Here is a 12,705-nt window from a genome sequence, read left to right on the forward strand (position 1 = left end):
GGCTGCAGGGTGACTTGGACAAATTAGGGGAGTGAGCAAATGCATGGCAGATGCAGTATAATGTGGATAAATGTGAGGTTATCCATTTTGGGGGCAAAAACACGAAGGCAGAATATTATCTGAATGGCGGCAGATTAGGAAAAGGGGAGGTGCAACGAGACCTGGGTGTCATGATACATCAGTCATTGAAAGTTGGCATGCAAGTACAGCAGGCGATGATGAAGGCAATTGGTATGTTGGCCTTCATAGCTCGGGGATTTGAGTATAGGAGAAGGGAGGTCTTCCTGCAGTTGTACAGGGCCTTGGTGAGGCCTCACCTGGAATATTGTGTTCAGTTTTGATCTCCTAATCTGAGGAAGGACGTTCTTGCTATTGAGGGTGTGCAGCGAAGGTTCACCAGACTGATTCCCGGGATGGCAGGACTAACATATGAGCAGAGACTGGATCTACTGGGGTTTAGAAGGATGAGAGGGGATCTCATAGAAACATATAACATTTTGACTGGACTGGACAGGTTAGATGCAGGAAGAATGTTCCAGATTTTGGGGAAGTCCAGAACCATGGGATACAGTCTATGGATAAGTGGTAAGCCATTTAGGACTGAGATGAGGAGAAACTTCTTCACTCAGAGAGTTATTAACCTGTGGAATTCTTTACCGCAGAGAGTTGTTGATGCCAGTTCATTGGATATATTCAAGAGGGAGTTAGATATGGCCCTTACGGCTAAAGAGATCAAGGGATATGGAGAGAAAGCAGGAAAGGGGTACTGAGGTGAATTGATCAGCCATGATCTTATTGAATGGTGGTGCAGGCTCGAAGGGCCGAATGACCTACTCCTGCACCTAATTTCTATGTTTCTAATGTTTCTATTATCCATAGTGGCAGGGTATAAGCTTCATCACTCAGAAGCCATCCGTTGATGTGATTTCTTTCCTGATGAGATCAGGGAGGGACGAATTTTAAACAGTGTACGTATTGTGATAACTTTCAGCATATCAGGCATCGACATGCAAGATCCTCTGTATGTTGTCCCATAATTTGTACATTGAGTGGGTGTTTTGTGTGAGCCATTGATTGTGCCCTGGACCTTGGGAAAGCCAGCAACTCTAAAACTAGATCGTCTTAACTCATTGCTGCCTTGCTGTGATGCTAAAGTTGATGAATCCTGCGGCTCTTGTGTAAAGTGCATCACCTGACGAATGCAAAACCGTATTGCAGGCTGGATCATAGTAGTGTTTACCCATGGCTGCCTGAAAATCAACCTGTTCCCTAAAAGTTGAGCGTGATGATCACTTTCACAGCCAGAGACAAAAGGTGAGAGTGACTGCAGGTCCTCATGCAATGGTGAGAGTTGCCCTATTGCCACCTTAGTGTGGCCATGTATATTCAATGGGGGGGCATGGGGGGAATGCCGGTTGCTGTATCTCATGGGTTGCATCCTCTTCAAATGCTGACTGATTCTCTTCTGCTCCATTTTGTGTTGCTTCTCCTCCATGATATTGGCCTACAAGGGTATGCCACACCTACTCATGAAAAGCCCTGACTGTGGTTCAGAGGTGGTGAGGTGCAAGTATCTACTGATGGTCTGACCCCATCAGAAACAAGTCCAGCAATTGTAGGCAGAGTGGCAAAAAAAAAACATGTTCTCCAGCTGCAGAAATCACTAACTCACTTAAAAAATATGTTCCTGGGATGTGGGCATCGCTGACAAAGCCAGCATTTGTTGCCCATCTCTAACCGCCTTTAAGAAGGTGGTGGTGAGTCTCCTTCTTGAGCCACTGCAGTCCGTGTGATGAAGATACTCCCACAGTGCTGTTGGGGTGGGAGTTCCAGGATTTTGACCCAGCGACGATGAAGGGACGGTGATATACTTCCAAGTCACCTGGAATACTGCATGCAGTTTTGGTTTCCATATTTAAGAAAGGATATACTTGCTTTGGAGGCAGTTCAGAGAAGGTTCACAAGGTTGATTCCGGAGATGAGCGGATTGACTTTGAGGAAAGGTTGAGTAGGTTGGGCCTCTACTCATTGGAATTCAGAAGAATGAGAGGTGATCTTATCGAAACGTATAAGATTATGAGGGGGCTTGACAAGGTGGATGCAGAGAGGATGTTTCCACTGATTGGGGAGACTGGAACTAGGGGGCATAATTTTAGAATAAGGGGCCGCCCATTTAAAACTGAGATGAGGAGAAATTTCTTCTCTCAAGAGGGTTGTGGATCTGTGGAATTCGCTGCCTCAGAGACCTGTGGAAGCTGGGACATTGAATAAATTTAGGACAGAAATAGACAGTTTCTTAAACGATAAGGGAATAAGGGATTATGGGGAGCGGGCAGGGAGGTGGACCTGAGTCCATGATCGGATCAGCCATGATCATATTAAATGGCGGAGCAGGCTTGAGGGGTCGTATGACCTACTCCTGCTCCTATTTCTTATGTTCTTATGTTCTTATGTTCTTAAGTCAGGATGGTGTGTAACTTGGAGGTGATGGTGTTCCCATTCATGCGTCTGCTGTCTTTGTCCTTCTAGGTGATAGAGGTCACAGGTTTGGGAGGTGCTGCCGAAAAAGCCTTGGCAAGTTGCTGCAGTGCCTCTTGTAGTTGGTACACACTGCAGTCACAATGCAGCAGTGGTGGAGGGAGTGAATGTTTAAGGTGATGGATGGGGTGCCAATCAAGCGGGCTGCTTTGTCCTGGATAGTGTCAAGCTTCTTGAGTGTTGTTGGAGCTGCACTTCTCCAGTGGAGAGTATTCTATCGCACTCCTGATCTGTGCCTTGTAGATGATGGAAAGGCTTTGTGGGATTCAGGAGGTGAGATACTCGCTGCAGAATACACAGCCTCTGACCCTATCTAGTAGCCACAGTATTTATGTAGCTGGTTCAGCTAAGTTTCTCGCCAACGGTGAACCTCAGGATGTTGATGGTGGGTGATGATAATGCCATTGAATGTCAAGAGGTGGTGGTTAGACTCTCACTTGTTGGAGATAGTCATTGCCTGGCACTTGTGTGATATGAATATTACTTGCCATTTATTAGCCCAAGTGTGAATGTTGCCTCGGTATTGCTGCATGCGGGCATGAACTGCTCTATTATTTGAGGAGGTGTGAATGGAACTGCACACTGTGCAGTCATCAGGGAACATCCCCATTTCTGACCTTATGATGGGAGGGAAGGTCATTGATGAAGCAGCAGAAGATGGTTGGGCCTAGGACACTGCCCTGAGGAACAACTGCAGCGATGTCCTAGGTCTGAGATGATTTACCTCCAACAACCACAACCATCCACTTCTGAGCTCGGTATGACTCCATCCAGTGGAGTTTCCCCCTGATTCCCACTGTCTTCAATTTTACTCGGGCTCCTGATGCCACACTCGGTCAAACGCTGCCTTGATGTAAAAAACTGTATGGATTTTGGAGAGGAAGGTACTGCTTGACAGATATTCTTGATTTCTTTGAGGACATGACAAATAAAACACAGATATTGTCTATTTAGACTTCCAGAATGCCTTTTGAAGGAAAGAACTTGCATTTGCATAGTGCGTTTCCTACCCCAGGACGTCCTAAAGCCAATGAAGTACTTTTGAAATGTAGTCACTGCTGTAATGTACAAGGACGTCCTCAAATCCTCCTTGATAAAATGCAGTATTCCCATCGACACCTGAGAGTCCCTGGCCAAAGACCGCCCTGAGTGGAGGAAGTGCATCCGGGAGGGCGCTGAGCATCTCGCGTTTCGTCACTGAGAGCATGCAGAAAACAAGCACAGGCAGCGGAAGGAGCGTACGGCAAACCAATCCCACCCATCCTTTCCTTCAATGACTGTCTGTCCCACCTGTGACAGAGACTGCAATTTCCGTATTGGACTGTTCAGTCATTTAAGAACTCACTTTTAGAGTGGAAGCAAGTCTTCCTCAATTTCGAGGGACTGCCTGTGGATGAATGTAGGATACACTGGTAATATAAATAATTATGTTTTTAGTGATATTAAGGAATAAATATTAATATCCCTTCTTTGAATAATGCCATGGGATGTTTTATGTTCACAGCGAGAAGAGCGGGATCAGCGGCACAATAAAGAGCGCGAGAGCAGCGGCGAGAGGAACTGCGAGGGGAACGGGATCAAAGACGCTATAAACAGCCTTCAAAAAGAAAATTCAAGGCGTGACATCACAGGCCAGCAGGGAGGTGATTGGTTGGTGAGTATTACAGCTAATAATACTAGTCAAGTCCACCTACGGCCCAAGCACCCAAGGCCCCACCTCACTGCTGGCCAAGAACGGGGAGACACTATTCAAGGTCACCAAGGCAGTAATGGCCCGCTGGAAGGAGCACTTCGAAGATCTCCTTAATCGAGATTCTGCCTTTGACATGAGTGTCCTCGACTCCATCCCGCAACATGGTACCCGCCACCATATCAGCAAAACCCCAGCCCTGCATGAGGTAGAAAAGGCCAAACCATCAGCTCAAGAACTACAAGGCATCAGGAGCAGATGGAATCCCCGCTGAGGCACTAAAGTATGGCGGAGAGGCACTATTCGCTTGAATGCATGACCTCATAACTCTCATCTGGAAGGAGGAGTGCATGCCTGGAGATCTCAGGAATGCCGTAATCATGACCACCTTTAAAAAAGGGGATACATCTGACTGCGGCAACTACAGAGGAATTTCCCTGTTGTCGGCCACTGGCAAAGTCATTGCTAGAATCCTCCTCATATGTCTTCTCCCTGTGGCTGAGAAGCTCCTCCCGGAGTCACAGTGCGGATTCCGTCTGCTCCGGATACAACGGACATAATCTTCATGGTGCGACTTCTGCAAGAGAAATGCAGGGAACAGCACCAACCCTTGTACTTGGCTTTCTTTGACCTCACAAAGGCCTTTGACATTGTTAACTGCGAGGGACTATGGAGCATCTGTAATGTATGTACATAAGATCTGCCCACCACCAGAGGGCACTACCATTAGAGGTCCTAGGGTCATAGGTACACTCGTGCTGGGCCCGGTATATAACCTGAACTTCACCTTTGTATCCGCACTTCTGGAAGCCATTAAAGACTGACTAGGTTACACCTAGTCACTGGCTCATAGTACAGAGTTCATTGTATCATTTCATACACTACAACTGGTGACAAGGCAAATACGAACCCACGCAAAAGTATGGCAAGCACAGCATGATCGAGTAGTGTTGAATTCTCGAGAGATTCAATGAGCGAGAGGTTGGGGAGATTTCACAGATCATCTTGACCAGTACTTCGTGGCAAACGACCTAAACAAAGATAAGGATGCAGAGAAGCGCAGGGCAGTTCTTCTCACTGTCTGTGGCCCCACGATCTATGCACTCATCCACTCTTCCTACAGAAAAAGATTACAAAGAACTGTGTGCTCTACTTCCGGAACACATTAAACCCATGGAAGGAATCCTCATATCCAGATATCGCTTCTATATGCACATTCGTCCAGAAGGCCAGGACGTAGCGGCATTTGTTGCCGACCTGAGATGTCTTGCAGGGCCTTGCAAATTTGGGCCTGCGTTGGAAGACATGCTGCGTGACTTTTTCGTGATCGGGGTCAACCATGAGGCGATCTTAAGTAAGCTGCTGGCTGCGGAGACGCTGGACCTCAGCAAGGTCATCATCATCGCCCAGGCTTGCATGTCCACGCAGAAAAGCACGAAGCAGATATCACGACAAAACAGGAACTCCATGGCAAGTACTGTGTGCAAAATTGTATCGACGGCCGGCAGAGCTGCACATGGCGGGGCCTACTCGACTGTGTCTGCAAGACCAGGAGCTGCTCAAAGTTCGCCGTCGAGGGCCTAATCGACTGCGTATGCGAGAACAGGAGCCGTTCAAAGCCCGCCATCGGGCGCAAATCCGAGCTCAACATGTTGGCGTTGCGGGGGCAATCACCAACCCCATCAGTGCCGCTTCAGGCAGTATGTATGCAGAGGGTGTGCGAAGACGGGGCATTTTCAGCGGACGTGTCCGCAGCGGAGCAAGCGAGCTGTGACACACCACGTGGATGATGATCGATTCAACGTAGATCTGGCGATGCAGCCCGAGGCACTTCAGAGCTCCGAGGAGGAAGTGTATAGCGTACGTGCGTTCCTAACAAAGAGCCAACCGATAATGATGGAGGTAAAATTAAACGGCGTGCTGGTATCCATGGAATTAGACACGGGTGCGAGTCAATCGATAATGAGCCAGAGGACTTTCGAAAAGCTGTGGAAGACCAAGGCAGAGAGAACCAAGCTGAGTCCGATAAATGCGAAGTTGTGTACCTACACCAAAGAGCTCATACCAGTGATCGGTAGTGCAGCAGTAAAAGTGTCGTACGAGGGAGCGGGTCATGATCTACCATTATGGATTATCCCGGGCAACGGCTGATGACCTGTTTGCAATGCTAGCCAGGGGAAAATCGTTCACCAAATTGGATCTAACGTCGGCCTGCATGACACAGGAACTGGTTGAATCATCAAAGAAACTTACGTGCATCAACACGCACAATGGACTGTTTATTTACAACAGGTGCCCTTTTGGCATTCGTTCGGCAGCAGCCATATTTGAGAGAAACATGGAGAGCCCATTGAAATCCGTCCCCAGGACTGTGGTATTCCAAGACGACATCCTAGTCACAGGTCGTGACACCGCCGAGCACCTGCACAATCTGGAAGAGGTTCTGCGTCGTCTGGACAAAGTGGGACTCAAGCTGAAACATTCGAAGTGCATTTTCATGGCACCAGAGGTCGAATTCCTTGGACGAAAGATTGCTGCAGATGGAATCAGGCCTACAGACGCAAAAACAGAGGCCATCAAAAATGTGCCCAGGTCCCAGAATGTGACGGAGCTGCGTTCGTTCCTGGGTCTTCTCAACTACTTCGGTAACTTCTTACCCAAATTGAGCACAGTATTAAAGCCTTTGCACAAACAGCTCAGGAAAGGAGACAACTGGGTATGAGGTGAACTTCAAGACAGAGCCTTTGAGAAGGCTAGAAATCTGTACTGCATGACCCATGCAAGTGTCTAGTTTTGACCTGTGATGCGTCATCCTATGGGATCAGCTGCATACTCCAGCAAGCCGATGAGTCAGGCAAGCTACAACCAGTTGCATTCGCGTTTCGAAGCCTGTCGAAGGCGGAAAGAGCTTACGGCATGGTAGAGAAAGAGGCTTTAGCATGTGTTTATGGGGTAAAAAAAATGTACCAGTACCTGTTTGGGCTTCGCTTCAAGCTGGAAACCGATCACAAGCCACTTATATCATTGTTCTTGGATCATAAAGGTATCAATACCAACGCGTCGTCCCGCATCCAGAGATGGGCGCTGACATTATCTGCCTATGATTATGTCATTCGCCATAGACCAGGCACCGACAACTGCGCTGATGCATTGAGCCGGTTACCGTTGCCCACACCGGAGGTGGAAATGTCAATGCCCGCAGAGCTACTCATGGTCATGAATGCCTTTGAGAGTGAAGGGTCACCTGTCACTGCTCAACAAGTTAAGACCTGGAGCAGCCAGGATCTAATCCTATCGGTTGTAAAACATTGTGTTCTTAATGGGGCTGGCCGACCATCCCCAAGGAAATGGGTGATGAAACCTAGCTGTACAGCCATCGCAAAGATCAGCTTTCCATCCAGTCTGACTGTTTACTGTGGGGTAATCGTGTTGTAATGCCCAAGAAAGGCAGGGCGAGATTTGTATGGGAGTTACATAGTACACATCCCGGTATTGTCATGATGAAGGCCATCGCCAGGTCCCATGTTTGGTGGCCTGGCATTGACTCAGACTTAGAGTCATGCGTGCATCAGTGCAGCATTTGCATGCAGTTAAGCATGCCCTAAAGGAAGCTCCGCTCAGTCTATGGTCATGACCATCCAAACCATGGTCTGGAATCCACATCGACTTTGTCGGCCCCTTCCTCGGTAAAATGTTTTTTGTGGTAGTGGATGCATACTCCAAATGGATAGATGTGTGATCATGTCATCCAGCCTTTCCACTGCCACCATTGAGAACCTGAGAGCCATGTTTGCCACACATCGTCTGCCAGACATCGTTGTCAGTGACAACGGACCGTGTTTCACAAGCCTGGAGTTTCAAGAGTTCATGAAACGCAATGGCATAAAACACGTGAGGTCAGCCCCATTCAAATCTGCATCCAATGGTCAAGGGAGCAGGCAGTTCAAACCATCAAGCAGAGCCTGAAATACGTAACTCACGGTTCCTTGCAGACATGCCTGTCACGCATACTGCTCAGTTACAGGACAAGGCCACACACACTCACCGGGGTCCCGTCTGCGGAACTATTGATGGAGTGGTCTCAAAATCAGGCTCTCTCTAGTCCAGCCTGACCTTAACGATCATGTCAAAACTCGACGTCAACGCCAGCAGTGGTATCACGACCGCGCCGCAGTGTGATGTGACATATCTGTAAATGACTCAGTGTATGTACTTAACCATGGTCAAGGGCCCAAGTGGCTCCCGGGCAATGTTACGGATAAGGAGGGTAACTGGGTGTATATGGTTAAGTTCAAGAATGGGCAGGAAACACATTGATCAAATCAAGCTTAAACACACTGACGAATCGGAACAGTTGGAAGAATAGACCGCGAGTTTATACGACCAACCAACTCACATCCAGCCATCAGAAGAACCCACTGTGGCCAACGCCCAGCCCAAGTCGTGAGAGACTCCAAAAGCACTGGGATTGTACTAACATGGTCAACCAGAGAGCGAAGGGCCCTGGACCGTCTGAACTTGTAATAGGACTGTGCCAAGAACTGGCGGGGGGGAATGATGTAATGTATGTACATAATGTCTGCCCACCACCAGGGGGCACTACCGTCGGAGGTCCTAGGGTCATAGGTACACTCATGCTGGGCCCGGTATATAACCTGGACTTCACCTCTGTATCCACACTTCTGGAAGCCATTAAAGACTGACCAGGTTACACCTAGTCACTGGCTCACGTATGGAGTTCATTGTATCATTTCATACACTACAGCATCCTCCTCCGTTTTGGCTGTCCCCAAAAGTTTGTCACCATCCTCCACCTGCTCCACGATGACATGCAAGCTGTGATCCTGACCAATGGATCCCACCACAATGGATCCCACCACCAATTCACGTCCGGACCGGGGTCAAGCAGGGCTGCGTCACTATGCCAACCCTCTTCTCGATCTTTCTCGCGGCAATGCTTCATCTCATGCTCAACAAGTTCCCTGCTGGAGTGGAACTAAATTATAGAATCAGTGAGAACCTGTTCAACCTTCGTCGCCTTCAGGCTCGATCCAAGACCGTCCCTTCCTCTGTCGTCGCACTACAGTAGGTGGACGACGCTTGCATCTGCGCACATTCAGAGGCTAAACTCCAAGCCATCGTCAACATCTTAACTGAGGCATATGTAAGCATGGGCCTTACACTAAACATCTGTAAGACAAAGGTCCTTCACCAACCTGATCCGCCATACAGCACTGCCATCTGGTCATCAAAATCCACGGCGTGGCCTTGAACAACATGGACCACTTTCCATACCTCGGGAGCCTACTATCAGTAGGGCAGACATCGACGACGAGATCCAACACTGCCTCCAGTGTGCCAGCGCAGCCTTCAGTCGCCTGAGGAAGAGTGTGTTCGAGGATTAGGTCCTCAAATCTGGCACCAAGTTTATCGTCTACAGGGCTGTAGTGATACCCACCCTCCTGTATGGCTCAGAGATGTGGACCAGCTCAAATCGCTGGAGAAATATCACCAATGATGTCTCCACAAGAACCTGCAAATCCCCTGGGAGGATAGATGCACCAACGTCAGTGTTCTCGATCAGGCTAACATCCCCAGCATCGAAGCACTGACCGCACTCGACCAGCTCCGCTGGGTGGGCCACATTGTCTGCATGCCCGACACAAGACTCCCAAAGCAAGCACTCTACTCAGAACTCATACATGGCAAGCGAGCCCCAGGTGGGCAGAGGAAACGTTTCAAGGACACCTTCAAAGCCTCCTTGATAAAGTGCAACATCCCCACCGACACCTGGGAATCCCTGGCCCGAGGCCGTGAAGGACGAGCATCCGGGAGGGCGCTGAGCACCTCAAGTCTCGTCGCTGAGAGCATACAGAAAGCAAACGCAGGCAGCGGAAGGAGCGTGCGGCAAACCAAACTCCCCACCCACCCTTTCCTTCAATGACTGTCTATCCCACCTGTGACAGAGACTGTAATTCCCACATTGGACTGTACAGTCACCTGAGAACTCACTTTTAGAGTAGAAGCAAGTCTTCCTCGATTTCGAAGGACTGCCTCTGATGATTACAGCTAAGGAACTGTAAATTATTATAACTTTAATTTATTAAATTAGCAACTAAAACTAGATAAACTAATTAAATAATCAAACTAAAATAGTTGATAAAAGTTATTAACTAATTAAATACATAAAGATTGGATAGACATGGCAGGGCAGTTGGTGTGCCGTAACTACAGCATGTCGGAGTTTGTGGACACCAGTGAGTTCCTGAACAACCACATTTGCAGTAAGTGTCTGCAGCTCGAGGAAATTCAGCTCAGAGTTGTTGAGCTGGAGTATGAGGTGCTGACATTTCGGGGCATGAGGGAGGCGGAGAGTTATCTGGACACTTTGTTCCAGGAGTCTGTCACACCCCTTCGGTTAAGTAGTACTTTAGAGTTCACCAATGGTCAGGAACAGGAGGGTGTGACAGCGAGTCAAAAAGGTATGAGGACCCAGGATGTAGTGATGAAGGGGCTTCGGCCCTTGTCTTTGACCAGCAGGTATGAGGTACTTGCTACCTGTGTGGATGAGAACAAGGACTGCAGGGTAGATGAGCAAACTGACCATGGTACCATGGTGCAGGTGGCCATTCAAGTGGGAGGAACAAAAAGGAATGCAGTTGTGGTAGGGAACAGTATAGTCAGGGGAATAGATACTGTTCTCTGCAACCGTGACTGAGAGTTCCGACAACATCGGTAGAACTAGGAATGAGGTTCTGCTGAGGGAGTTTGAACAACTAGGGTCCAAATTAAAATGCAACACCTCAAAGATAATAATGTATGGATTTGTACCTGAGCCACATGAAAATTGGCAGAGGGACAGACAGATCAGAGAGTTAAATGCGTGACTCAAAGAGTAGTGTGGGAGGCAGGGATTTCGCTTCCTGGGAAACTGGCATCAGTATTGGGGAAAGAGGGAGCTGTTCCGTTGGGATGGGCTCCATTTAAACCAGACTGGGACCAGTTTCCTGGCGAATCAAACAACTAGGGTGGTGATAGGGCTTTAAACTAATGAAGGGGGGGGGAGGGGAACTTGGCGGGATTCAGGAAAGGGTAAATTCAAAAGCAGTAAGAGAAATGCCAAGTCTGTAGAGTGGAGTAGTGATCTGGGTAAAGATAAGCAGAGTGGGCCAGGAAGGGACAGAGAGATTAACAAAGGGCACCAGTGACTAAAGTGACATCAGGGAAAATAGAAGAAAGTTGAAACTAAAGGTATTATATCTGAATGCATGAAGCATTCACAACAAAATAGATGAGTTAATAGTACAGATAGAAATAAATGGGTTTGATTTAATAACCATTACAGAGATGTGACTACAGAGTGACCAAGGTTGGGAACTAAATATTTCAGGATATTTGACTTTTAGAAGAGACAGGCAGAATGAAAAGGGGACGGGGATGGCGGTGGTGGTCCTGTTAATAAAGGAGGGGATAAAGACAGCAGAGAAATATATCTTGGCTCAGAAAAACAAAATGTAGAATCAGTTTGGGTGAAGCTAGGAAACAACAAGGGGCAGAAAACAATAGTGGGAGTGGTTTATAGGCCCCCCTAACAGTAGTTGTAGGGTCAGGCAGAGTATAAATCAGGAAATTAGAGATGCATGGGACAGGGGTAATACAGTAGTAATAGTGCAATGGGAGAATTTATGGAATGCATTCAAGATCGTTTTCTAGATCAGTATGTCGAGGAACCTAGTTGGGAATTTGGCTACTTTAGATCTAGTATTGTGCAATGAAACAGGGTTAATTAATAACCTTGTAGTAAAGGAACCTCTGGGGAGCAGTGATCATAATATGACAGAACTTTATGTTGCATTTGAGTGATTTAGTTAAATCCGAAACTAGGCTCCTAAATCTGAACAAAGCAAACTACGTAGGTATGGGAGGTGCTTTGGCGAAGGTAGGTTGGGAAACTAGATTAAAAGATATGACAGTAGAAAAGCAATGGAAACATTCAAAGAAATAATTCATAATTCACAACAAATATACATTCCCTTAAAGAATAAAAACACCACAGGAAAAATTGTTCATCCGTGGCTAACAAGAGAAAGTACAGCTAGTATTAGATCAAAAAGAGTAGTAAGACTGAGGATTGGGAGGATTTTAGAATTCAGAAAAGGAGAACCAAGAAATTGATAAAGAAACGGAAAATAGAATGAGAGTAATCTAGCAAGAGTCATACACACAGACTGTAAAAGCTTCTATAGGTATGTAAAAAGGAAAAGATTAGCAAAAGTAAACGTGGGTCCTTTAATGGCTGAGACAGGAGAAATTATAAAGAAATGGCAGAGAAATTAAACAAGGACTTTGGCCACGATTTTGGCAACAGTGACGAGACCGGTATGGCCAGCATTGGTGGCATGCGGGGAATGCGCTTCCAGGTCCATCCCGCCCTCTCAACACAATCTTCCGTTGATGGGACTCATTAAACCCATCAT

General features: G+C 47.4%; 1 protein-coding gene across 5 annotated transcripts in view; it reads right to left on the bottom strand.

Annotated features, from left to right (window-relative positions):
- Positions 1-12,705, bottom strand: part of LOC139264555 (contactin-associated protein-like 2) — a 2,534,539-nt gene that overhangs the window by 37,064 nt on the left and 2,484,770 nt on the right. The window lies entirely within an intron of this gene.

The sequence above is a fragment of the Pristiophorus japonicus genome, chromosome 5, assembly GCF_044704955.1.
Source record: "Pristiophorus japonicus isolate sPriJap1 chromosome 5, sPriJap1.hap1, whole genome shotgun sequence".
NCBI classification, from domain to species: domain Eukaryota; kingdom Metazoa; phylum Chordata; class Chondrichthyes; family Pristiophoridae; genus Pristiophorus; species Pristiophorus japonicus.